The 12,720-nt window shown below is 39.9% G+C and overlaps 1 long non-coding RNA gene across 1 annotated transcript; it reads right to left on the bottom strand.

Annotated features, from left to right (window-relative positions):
- Nucleotides 1-6,620: 6,620 nt before the first annotated feature.
- LOC147751877 (uncharacterized) lies at nt 6,621-12,472 on the bottom strand. Its single transcript, XR_015315673.1, has 3 exons — nt 12,416-12,472; nt 7,555-7,666; nt 6,621-7,204 (listed from the first exon to the last, which is right to left on the bottom strand). It is a non-coding gene; the product is annotated as an uncharacterized LOC147751877 (long non-coding RNA).
- Nucleotides 12,473-12,720: the final 248 nt, after the last annotated feature.

Genomic DNA, 12,720 nt, shown 5'->3' with positions numbered 1-12,720 from the left:
AAAAGTCATCTCTATCCTTGCTCCAGTGGCTTCTTTTGCAACGGTCAAAATCTCCCTATGCTTTTAGTATGGAACTAGCCTTGTTCGTATGACAGTAATTAACGTACATAATAAAATCTTTTATTTACTATTTCCAGTAGCATTTAGTAAATATTCGCACAGACTAACCACATGTTGTTTAGTAAATAAAACCCAATTTTACGTTCAAGGTGAAGATATATTTGATTAGTTTTATAAGTGGGTTGGTTAATCTAGTCCGACGTATATTGACAATTTAGAAATACAATCAAGTTAAAGGTAAGGAATATATCAACCTACTTCTTACAGCATCATCTAAAATTCGTCGCAGCTGAAAGATGTCCCAGCGCACCTGCGTTTTAGCAGGCCAACACGATATGGGCCATCTTTCAGATGATTTGTTTAAGTCTCAACAAGGGTACGAACAATGGAATATCATCGGTGTTTTGTTAATACACCATTAATTATGTCAGTGCACCATTAGGAATCTAGATTGTTTTTTCCAATACGAGCTGTGTTCATAAATTGTTGATGTTTATAAGAACAGCCCCAGAAGCAGAATTGGGTGTAGAGAAATGTAACTTCTCTTTTTTTTTTTCCATAACCTCTTTTTATTTGCCTACGTAGGGTACAACATTACAGAGTAGGTTAAATGAATGCATGTAATCTCAGTGAATGTTGCTAAGACTGATTGACTGACTGATTCATAAAATTCTGATTTTTTTAGCCGTCTGATGAAATGCCTAACGGCAATATCGGTCTTAAAGCCCGGAACATAAAGGTTTGGAAATTACACAGTATTCAGCAGCAAATGTGTAGGATGACAAGAGAAATCAATCTATAACGATACTATTATGACAGCTTCAGCAAACCTGTCATTCAAGATCTAAAGGTTCGAACAGGAAACGTGAATAGTGAAAAAAAAAACATTTTTTTGCACTGGTTTTATTAAGTGGCCCGTGGGATCAAAAAACTCGTGCTAAGCATAGATAAAAGCAATTGCCCAGTTGATTTTTACAATCAGGTGTAAACATTTTCAAGGTAATATAAAAATGCTCCGGTTGGCTTATTTTCGTAAACTAAAAGCCTCTTGACATCTTTAGCTACGATATTTGTAAATTCGGATTCTGAAAATAGAAACAGAATATGAACAAAGGTACGGGAATAATATTAAAGTAATGAGAATACTTAGGGGTTTGAAAACTTAGTACAATAAACGGTCCCTTGCTGCTTCACCCTTTGTCGCACGGCTGAGGAGCTGGCTGCAGCTTGGGCTAAGGCGCTATGATAAGCTCGCTGTGAGAGTCATCGGTGGGCTTTAGTTGAGGCTCCGTCGTAATTATGTAGGTATATCAAAATAGCATCTTGGCCGTCGAGGTGAACTCTTGTGGTGCTGGATTGTTAGACAACTTCTTAAGTGAGTTTGACGCACTTCGTTTGTCCGAACTTTCAACGGAACGTCGATACTAATAATGTGTACGTAAGTCTACGTACCAGCTAGCTCTTCGGTTTCACCCCGTTATTTCGATACCTCGGGCGACTTTCCACGCAACCTGACTTCTAATATACGCCCTTGTGCATGCTTATAAAAAGCCTACATTGAAATTGCCGCCAAGTCCTCTAGGATCACACGATAGCTCTTAACTTTTTAGCAGTGCACCTCGTGCACAAGACGGAAGTTGTATAAACGATCAGCTCTTAAAATCCTCGTACCATGGGCAACTTGCCAGGCTAACGTCTGCTGACGACGGAACTTTTCTCCTTAGAGATGCTTTGATTAGGGAGTATCCGACTTTTTTCTTAATAGAAGCTTAGCGGAAAACTGCAGGGTGGACTCCTACAGAAGGAGGGGATCGATATTAAGGTCCCCGGTGCATGGCGCTTGTCGTGAGGGTTAAGGTGAGCCCCCGAAAGCTGAAAGGCGTGCAGGGCCAGAAATTCATGTACTATTTACATGGGCTGCTCGCACTTCCTAGGAGGTTGCAGGAAATAGCACAAAAAACGCCATAAAAGTAGACTTGGATAGCGAGTCAGATACCATAAGAGAAGAGCAGAGCGAGCACAGCTACGCACGAGAAGGGGAAAGTTAGCAAGGAAGGAAACAGCTTTGGGATCTCCGTAAACTCTGAGCATATTTCTGCAGATCCCAGAAGGAAAGAAGCCGAGAAAGCAAAACAAGATGGAGTCCTTAAGGGTTTTGATAGCTGACCCGCCGAAAAACTTTGATGAAGCTTTTGAAAGAATAAACGATGCACTCAAGCTCCTTAAGAATCTACGAAAACAACATGGAAACACGCAGAGTTCAATAAAAGCTGCTATTACAGAACTTAAGAAAAGATAAGATATCCTGGGACAAAAATAAAATATTTTTTGGTGTAGCAGTGGAAGACTACAGAGGAACATTCTAGAGCTCAGCCAGAGAAACAGGTTAATCATGGAATAATTTGAGACCTTGGGTAGATAGTACGGATCACTACATAAGGGAAGCAATGACAGGCTGAAAAACTCTTTGTTAATGGATCGAAATGATAAGGCTGTATATAAGACAAGGTATCTAGGAGTCTGGATGTATCTGGTGTATCAAAAGAGAACCTCATGTCAAAACAGTCCTAGAGGAATCGGCAAGTTCGGACTTCTCGTGTTCGTCGTAGAGTCAGTAGCTCTTTTCGGTGCCTCAGTTTAGCTAAGGAGGTCTGTGGATTTTAAAACTGGGAAGGAACAACATAACGGTCAAAAGACAGCAGCGCTGTGCATCACACAGTCGTATAGGATAGTAAGAATGCGCACACTATTGGTCTTCTGCTGAGACGCACTCATAGTATCCGGAAAAGGGAATGAAGGGAAATGGGAAAATGTACTTACTGGCTCAAAAAGAAACGAACGGAAATTAATTCCGGACAGCTGGCAGGCGTGATAGTCTTCTATACGGGCCGGCCGATTGGTGTCTAAATTACAGGATCTAGTAGAGGACACCCAAAAATGGTTGGATCGACTTAGAGGAAGAAATTTTTTATTACTTGACGCAAATAATAGCTGGCCATGGGGATGTTCAGTGTTACTAGAGCTTAGTAGTACTGGGTTCATACACCAGTTCCGTTGTATGCTAGAGTTAAGCTTCAATAACAGGCTCTAGTTCTTGTAGAACTAGTTCCTTGCAGACTCGGACCCAAGCTTAGGGGTAAGCTCGAGCTGAGGTTTGGTAGTCGACTCGCGCTAAAACTCAACAGAGAGTAAACAAAAACTTCACGATGATGATTTTTTGAAGACTCACTAATCGCGTTTTCTAAGGTCAAAATTAGCGATTCTAGGTATATAGTTATACGTATGTACGTACGTACTTAACAGATGGTCACACTATAGCAAGAATGACGGCAAAGTTGTCCAAACAATCGTAAGCTAGAGTTTAGTTATACTACGCTGAATTCCTATATAGTAGTATAGGAATTTTTGAGTCCAAGGTTGCAACGATAGGAAGTTGCTGAATCAATACGATATAATTAATATTAGGTTTCGTTGAGTTTCATACGGGGAAGGATACCATATGATGATTTTTTACTGGGCGAAATCAGCCGCACGATGAGGGCAGACACTGTTTTTTTGGTCCGACATTTATAATCTATCGTTTTTTTCGTTGCCATTGCTTACAGTTATCTATAATAGTGATACAAACATGTTTACCAAATACAAACATAAGTCTGTGGCATATCTGTCAGACTGATGGTCTCTATTTCGTGTTTTTTTTTTCGTAAGGGCACTAAAGTTTTTTAGTTTACCCTCATTAAAAATTGACAGTATCCCCGTTAAGACGACAATCCCGTTCAACAGACCCAAGACATAAATTAGGAAGAAAAGACCGCAGCTTTTTTCGTACAAACAGTGAATAAAATAATCTGACAAACCGAAAATTTCGCATAGTAGTTTTTCCACAACGGATATCGTGTGCTCATCGTTTTAGCAGAACTAGCCTTGTCCGTCTTATGAAAGGTAACATCTACTTAATAACAGACATTAGTAGCGCAAGCCGAATTGCTTGTGCACCGAAAAGTTTTAGACGGTAAACACATTTAGTGGATGAGTGCATATGTTTGCAACATTCAATGCGTGTGATTAACATGAGAGAAATTTAAATCAAATATCAAATGAAGAACGTGGGTATTTATCATCTTTATGTTATCGTATATATAAAACTGCCTAGGTTTACCGAATGGGTTGATGATAGGCCATGAGAACATCAGGTGCTGACGCTAAGCCATACTTGCGTCATCTTTGCGATGTTTATTTAAATAAAGCAGCAGTGTCAAGGGTTGGATTGATTTTTTTCCAGTAGCAGTTTGCTGCGTCGGATATGACGCGCCGACTACAGCGAAGTCGCCGAGATTTCAGCTGCACTTCAGTACCTCAGCACTGTTCGTAAGGGGTTCAGTTGAGCTGCTTGAGCGTACTTGAGTGTTGTGAGGTACAGTTCCGCCGAATGGTTCAAAGATTTCCGATCCTTTACCTGCTTCGTATCCAGAATAGTAAGAAACGACAATCATTGTAAACCCTATCAAGGTGAACACTACACGGAAGGTAACGCAAGCAAGTAAAGGGATGTAGACGTTTTGAAAAACAAAATATAGATGAAGGAAATTTTACCGTAATGGACAAAGCCCGTAAGAAGTGGCAAAGAATTGCACTCCTGTCCATATGTCCTTATATTTGTCAATGCAAAGTCGAGCTGTTAAAGAGTGAAACTTAAGAGAGGTGGAATACAGGTTTAGTATGATACTGGTGGACCAGAAGTAACCGCCGGGAAGAAAGCCCTACATTGCTTTAAGAGAGGTGGCATGCATTTAGAATCGTCTTTCATAAAAACCATAAGATCTTATACTTGCTATACAGGAAGCCGGTCCGAGGAATATTTACGGCTTTTCCTTTGCTCTTTTTGCACAGAGAGTGTACCGCGGATTAAACAGTGACTTTAGTATTCTTCGGGTTTACAGCATTATTTCTGGCTCGGAAAAGCCACACAGACTGCGTGGAAAAGGAACCCAAGCTTTAGATGATATGAGGAGAAAAGGCCGAAAAAACGGAAGAAATAAACCCCATCGACCGTAGGTGCCATCACATTCGAAATCAACAACAGCACATGAGAGTTAGGTTTAAAAAAAACTCCGAAGAACTCAGTGCAGTAATAAAATTTGGGCGTACTTATGCGATTTCCTTCTAGCGTATGACACCGGCCATACAGATAACCAACCTTGACCCTATGTTGATTTTGCAAGGCACTGCGCATGGAGACATTTAGATAAATGTCACTCCCAGTTCGACTTGCAATTGACTTACGTTTGTAGACCTGGAGCTCGAAACGTTGATTTGGGTGACGAATCTTCGATATCCAGGAGATACAAAGGGGCAAACCGCAAGAACCCAGGACGACAGCAGGTTTTCAGGTTGTGGGTCGCCATATAATTGTGATACCGCTGTTTTTAGCTGAATTCGTGGATCACACACGGTAACAGAGCACCACTGATGATCTCAAGAAGCAGTTAATATGCTGAAACCCAATCAACCGGCGTGAATAAAAATGAGAGAACTAATAAAAATAATAAATATGCGCACGCCAAAACAACCACAAGGGGTGGAAAAGTTAATTTTTTAGGAAGTCAGGGCAATTCAGAAACGAGTATGGATTGATTCCCATGGAAAAAAAAACATGGGAAAAGCAACTGGGCAAGCTGGAACGAAAAAAGGTCGGACGAGAGGCTTGACGTCACTGAACAAGAATAGTGAAGGTCTTTTTAAAACGCTACTACATGATGCGTCGAAGGCCGAAGGCGTCAGAGCCATAGGATTGATCTAGCTGGCAGTACCGGAAGCTGCTAACGGAGCTTAGTAATAACTTAGTAATAAATAACAAAAAAAATAAGAATAATTAATAATAATAGTGATAACCTGAACAAAGTAGGTATGTACACTTGAAGTGAAAGGTGGTTGAGAAAGAAATTAGCGCATTTAACTTTGAACTAGGTAGTCTTAGGGGTGCTAACGATAAGGACAAAAGAAGTACAACTGAAGTTCAACGCCGAACGGAATTAGACTGATCTACAGCTGAAACTACATTACTAACGAATATTCGTTCCAGGCTGGCGACGCTTATAGGCAAGGGACTAACTACTGAACTAACCAAGGATAATTGGCTAACAGATACTCTTAAAGACTAAACTTCAACACTCTATTTTCAAAGACACAAATGTTCAAAATTCGTGGTGAACCGTTTTCATGGAAGGCTTAGGGAAATCCTTCCGCTAAAGTAAACTTGAGCATAGCGAACGGACAGCATGAAGGCGGCTTTGGCCCTAGCGAAAACAATCGTGTACGATGTTGAAGCGAGAGAAAAACCAAAGGTATAAGAAGACCCTATAGAGGATATAAGGGATGATTTAATAAAAAAAAAATACCAACGAGAAAGGGTCGCTTTGCAAACCGATTTGCCGGATCTAGTACCAAAAATATGAGATTTTATATTAAGACTTGGCCAGAAATACCCGGAGGCAAGCTTTCCTTTTTCTTGACACAATTTTTCGTCAAACACAGTATCTTTCAGGCGTACATACCTACTCAGAGTGGGAAAAGCCCGTTTGGAAATTTATAATCTCTGTTGACTAGGCAGAGAATGACGCCTTTCACACGCTGTCAGTCTGCTCTGCACTGGATTACGTACACGTGAGTAGACATCACGGTCTCACCAGCAGATGGCCTCCAAGGCTTTGCACGGCATATCTGTTTATCCAGGCATCGTTAGAAAGTGGCCGTATGCTTGCCAAATGAATAATTAAAGAAAACATAAGACTAGCGAAGATAGATTTACAGTCGCGAAAGACGATGCTACTTCACAAGGTGAGCGAGTACGCAGTTTTACGTTCCGCCCCTAGCCCGTCTGGCGTGGTGAGAGCTCCAACCAGATGATTTTGGCCAGTTAGTTCAATGGCGTGTACCACATCCTCCTACCAAAAGGTAGTACCATGAAAAGAAGATCCGTACTCGCACGGAGTGATGTATGAAGGAGGAGTTGAGCATTACCAATCAGTGGTCTCAACGGACCAACCAAGGCCGACCGTTGATGTCGGACCCCACACTTGGGTCACATCAAATAGATTCAACCCTGGTCCAATCGTAGAACGCAAAGTGTGACACTCCAAACCAGCTGCTGAAAAAAAATAATGAAAACAATTTTAAACGAATGGCAAAACGAATGTTGGACTGTGTAGAGCATTAACCCCAGTGGTGGAAAGTATTACGCAGTAAAGTAATATGCAAGAAGATAGCCTGGAAAAAGAGTTGGTTAAACAGAGATTTTAGAACTATTCCCCTTGATTACTTGATGACTATTTCCTTAACAGTTATTGCTAAAAAGGCATTCCCTAGTGCATGAAAGAAAAAAGGTATTTGGACAGTAGCTTTATGAACAAGGAACTTGGAACAAACGCTGCAAGGATGGCATGAAAGGTGGCAGCTGAACAAAGCGAATACAATCAAAATCATTAGGAAACTGACAAGAAACGTAAGTAAACGCGTAACGATAAGGCAAAGTAGCTGACGGCTCGACGCGGGCACGATGCACTACTTGGCTGGAATGTGCATAAAAGATTTCCGCTAGCAGCGACTCCTGAAAAAGAGAAAATATAAAAAGGATGGAAAACGAGGCTACAGTTATCCTTCGATAACATCCATTTATACAGGTCGAACTGTAATCGGCATTTATCTAAATGCCATTCGTTCGATAGATCCGTAATTTTTTTTTGGTGATCAGCAATATTGTTTCCGTACTAAGTCTACGCTTCTTATTTCATATCCGATATCCAACATAATCGAATAGTTCAATTATAGCATCTGCTACTTCTATTGGTACAGCCTTCATTGCAAACAACAACCCCACGCCAACAGAAGGCTTCTTGGCAGCACTCCAGTATGATTGAGCTTATTATAGCGATACAACAAAACTTAACGCTTTTCTTCAGTGTCATTTTCTGGCGTAACATTTGGCCCTAGTATCCGCCCTCCTAGGTCTTCTAGCGAATCCATGTTGTGACATATCGAATCGGTAGCGTTGTGCTTCGGAGAAATGTCTTCGAGTACCAACTTTTCACCCATCAGTAGTCTCTTTAGTTAGATCATGTAAACAGAGATCATAGAGAGAAGGTAACTATACCGTAATCTGTCGATGGCAAAATAGATTCCGTTTGTAAATGTGACAAAAATATAAGCCAAGTTGTGAAGTAGTCGACCTCTTTTTGGTGACACACAGCTGCAGGATGAAGTGCAGCTCGAGAAAATGACTAAGCAGATGAACCACGTAAGCGTAGACGAAACGACGACCCTTTTTTCTATCGACCGTTTACATTTCGAGCAAGTTGACATATAATTATAGTTTTTTTAAGCCATGACCCGCTATATAGTTTGAATAAGGTAGAAGATAAATGAAATTATATGTAATACACATAATACAATTGACATCGATCAAATGGCCGGCTACTGTATATGAGTACGGAACTGAACAAGTTCTTCTTTGTTAATATCGTGCAACTTATAAACTGGAGAACATTTGGTAAAAGGCGTACGAAAAAACAATTGTGTTTGCGGTAGCGATGCAGTCAGCCATCGCTCAATCGACCACTCATTTTAGTTATAATAGAAACGCTATATTTACAAAATTTATCAGAGCATCAACAAAATATACGTGTATATGTATATGAATGATGTGCATTTCAGCACGTAATTTTTTGCCAGCGATATCTGAAAATTAATTCTATTTGTTTATTTATCAATTTTATGTGTAGTACCATGGTGTGATATAACTACCTGTGTTGACGAGTTCTAACACAAAGAAAAGCAGCTCACGTATACTTGTATTTTATTTACAAATATATAGGACATTGGTCACCCCTTTATACCGACAAAAGCACAACATTTCAGGCTGCATTTTTAGCTCTGACGCTGTTCGTGTGGGCTTTGGCCGCCTACACTATCCGTTATTTTCGTCTAGTCAATGCCACGTCCCATTATAACACACAACAATAACATTCATACTACCTCTCACCTAGACTTTAAGGCCTGCCTTATGGTGCGAAACCCAGTATAGTTTGAAAACAGTACCACTAACCATTGTATTTCAAAAAGAATCTAAGCTACGTACGTAAATACGTTAATTCAATGGTAACTTTTTGTCTAATTAAACTAAGCCGACCCCACGAATTTGAAAACCAGTTAGTATGAACGCAGACAGAGCCATGATAGACTGCTGTCCGATCGATGCCTTCGAGGCTTCAAAATTTCGAGATCAATTTGCTTTCGACGGCGCCATTATTGAAGTGCTCTAGGGTCTATAAAGTGCTACGATTTAATTATCCTTGTCAGTCACTTCTTACCGTCGATGTTTATTACTTAGCTTGCTTAGTTTTGTGCGTGCTCATTTACTTCGCCTCATGATTGATTTGTTCGGATGGCCAGAGGTCAGGCCTAAAAGACGTGTTTGCTATTATAACCGCGACATTTTCTCTTTCCTCGTTGTTCGCGTTTTACTAAAAACAAAAAGTCCGTCGAGATAAGCATGTGTAAATGTTACATATGCGGTAAAGACGATATAGTTCAAAATAGTAATGAAAAGTGGTGCGTGGTGGCATCTTGTGCTCAAAAGAACGCTCTTCTACTAAGCTCTTTGAGTTCGCCGAGGATTGGCTAAGGTTTGTCTAGAAGGCAAATAATTATCATATATGTCTATGCATCGAAGCTATAAAGGTATTAGAAAGCGTAATAAATATAACTGGGCTAATTAGCTTTTGTCTCTAGAAATATGTATTTATCGAACCTAAAGTCACTATGAAATGTTGACGAAATCGAAAGAGAAGATTTTCCAATATGTTGGCCATTTGGCAAAAAAAAAACAAATAACAAAAGCTTATTGACTTGCCTAAACGTAAATGGAAAGCTACTCTGAACCGGAAGAACACTTGCCTATATAACTTAGAAGCTTGAAATATCTCTAAAAGCCTCTACGTCTTTTAGTGGTCTAATTTTAACCGGACTATGTTTACTAGTTAACTAGCGTACTTGTACCGTCCAGCTGATCACAAACTTCAACCGATTGCTCGGTTAAGCGTAATGTTGCCGGTTCATCTTTGGTTAAATAAGTATTTGGCGGTACATTGCAGTCTTAGGTTAGGTCCATTTGTCTAGCTGGAGCTTAGCAACTATGGCTCAGGACTCTGCGAAAATTTGTATCACTAATTAAAATGCTTGCAAAAAAATCAAAGTGAAGATTAAAGACATATTGGATGATACAGTCTTCAAAAGATATATAACTCTCATTATCATGGCTGAGCGATAGGCAGAGTGGAGCCTTTATGCAACAGTACTAAACATTCGGTCTTGGTATATCTCTATTGAGATATAACTTGTTGTTTGAAACAGGGTAGAGAAATAGGACGACGTCCGATAATTTCAACTAATATAAATTGAGCCAGTGGCCTCGTGGCTTCTCTGTGCTACAAGCGCTGTAACTGTTCAATCGAAGCTGCTTGTTCTTAACCTCAGAAGAATCATCAGGTAACTTGTATTATTTTTCGAGAAACGCTTTACTCGAACTCGCGAGTCACATTCTTAACTGTGTTCTTACTTTTTCAGTACTGCACAAGCCCTGTACTTTCGTTGTTTCAATTACAATGGGAATTAGCCCTCCATAGTTTTATATCGACAGCGTGCAATAATAACATAATCCATGAGAGGATTTGTATGGGCCAGTTATCGATCTGCCGACGCTGTATAGAAAAAATGCCCCTTTGTGCTTCTTTTGATTAGCTATGTTACTGGTCGCTACATAGATGACCATTGTTTAGGCAGATTCAGTCATTCGTGCAACAGCGCAGTATGTACGAATCCCTATAGAATAAAGGGCCTCAAAAAAGCGAATAGACGGTAAGTCGTCATAGTTTAAAGGAAAGGAATGTTTCACACATCCATTTAAACTGAATTTCTCACACTATTTGAAGTTCGTAAAAAAGTATGCCGAGGTTCGTCACTTACCTTCGTTTAGGTCAGTTTATTCATACATACAAAATTTTTTGGCTATGACAGCTAAACATGTATACAGTAGGTCCCTAGAGAAAGATTATGTCTTGTCTAAATATCTGTGAGATCAAGGCATATATTAACAATAACCTACGTAAGGACGACGTAGGCCAAGTATGATTGATGATAAATCACATCTCCGAACCTTCATCCTTCCACAAACCTAAAGAGTAGATAACATTTCGCAGCAGAATTTCTGCTACGACAAAATAAATAGAAAAGTTTTACGCGCTGAATACGATTGCCATGGCGCTACGGTCGGGCAGGACGCCTAATTCATAATTATGCGATGCCGTAACTTAAGCTATTTGCTCAATGATATTGTTTGCAAGCGGAAACACAAAGAGCCTTTTTTAACATCAAATCACCGTTCAACGATTCAGTGATTTTTACCGGGTCGCTATCATTGTTCTGAATAAAAGAGGCTAAGATGATTTCAAGACACGCCGTCTGTACTAGTACAGAACGTCATCACGATATGCCTTGGTGGTGACTAAACACAGTTTCGTTTATTTATTTAATTGATACATTATTTTGTGGCACATGGTTAGACACAGGTGAAAACAGACTCTTGTTGTAAACTGCAAGTTTGTGCCATAGATTCACGTCTAGTGGTTAGGGCAGCCGAGGTCGGCGTTTCAAAATGTTTACGGCCCCCAAATGACAACTAATTCATTTCTAAACCTTGAAGATAACCCTGAGGCAATGATTCGAAACGAGTAATAAAAGGTCTGCCTTATTTTTAATTTATGATTTCTGCTTAAATTTATAGTCTGAGAGAAAATGATGCTTAAGCCTACGACATGAGAGGCTGTGATTTTTAGATAGAATAACTGTTTCCAAAATAGGCCTTTGCCAGATCTTGTCTATGCTGAAATTCTATCAAATAATCAATGCCCTATTATGCCCACGTTCCATTTAGCTTTTTGCATCCTGCCACGTCGAATGAATGTATCGATGTTTTTTTTTCTTGTCATTCAGTTCCACCCTTTCATCGGGTTTGACATTTCTTGAAATCGGAATGATATTATTAGGAGGCTATGATGACACTAATCACAGCTTAAGAAGTCGTGTTCACTAGTCGAAGTTGGTCAGTATTCGAGAATTAGGATATGCTTTGCGTTACGGTTACATCCGCGCTACGACGTAGGCGTCGGTCATGACGTATAGTTATTTCTGTATGTCCTAGTCGCCTTCGCAAAGTACAAACAATGAGTTAGATACTTTCTAAAGCACGTGTTACTGCGTTTTTAACACCGTCATGGCTTGTTGTGTGTTGTATCAAACTTACTTTGAGCTGAAGAAATTTTCTATTGTTTGTTATTATTGCAAGAATATTTCCCCATCGGTTCCAATTGTAGAAATTGCAACTATCTTATTGTATTATTCTCATAATTTCAACAAGAACTGAACATTTACCATTCGCCAATACTATAATGTCTATTGTGCTTTGTTATTTCTACGATCTGTGATCACGAAACGGCAAGGTTATGTGCCCTGGCAATCACCATTGCGATATCACAGGGCAGTAAAATATGCCGCTTATTCCTACTACAGCCTGCTTTCAACTGGCAGTCTGCCCACAAGATCTTCATA

Source organism: Varroa jacobsoni, unplaced genomic scaffold (assembly GCF_002532875.2).
Source record: "Varroa jacobsoni isolate VJ856 unplaced genomic scaffold, vjacob_1.0 contig01942, whole genome shotgun sequence".
Classification (NCBI taxonomy): domain Eukaryota; kingdom Metazoa; phylum Arthropoda; class Arachnida; order Mesostigmata; family Varroidae; genus Varroa; species Varroa jacobsoni.
This window is presented reverse-complemented; position numbering and strand designations above follow the sequence as displayed.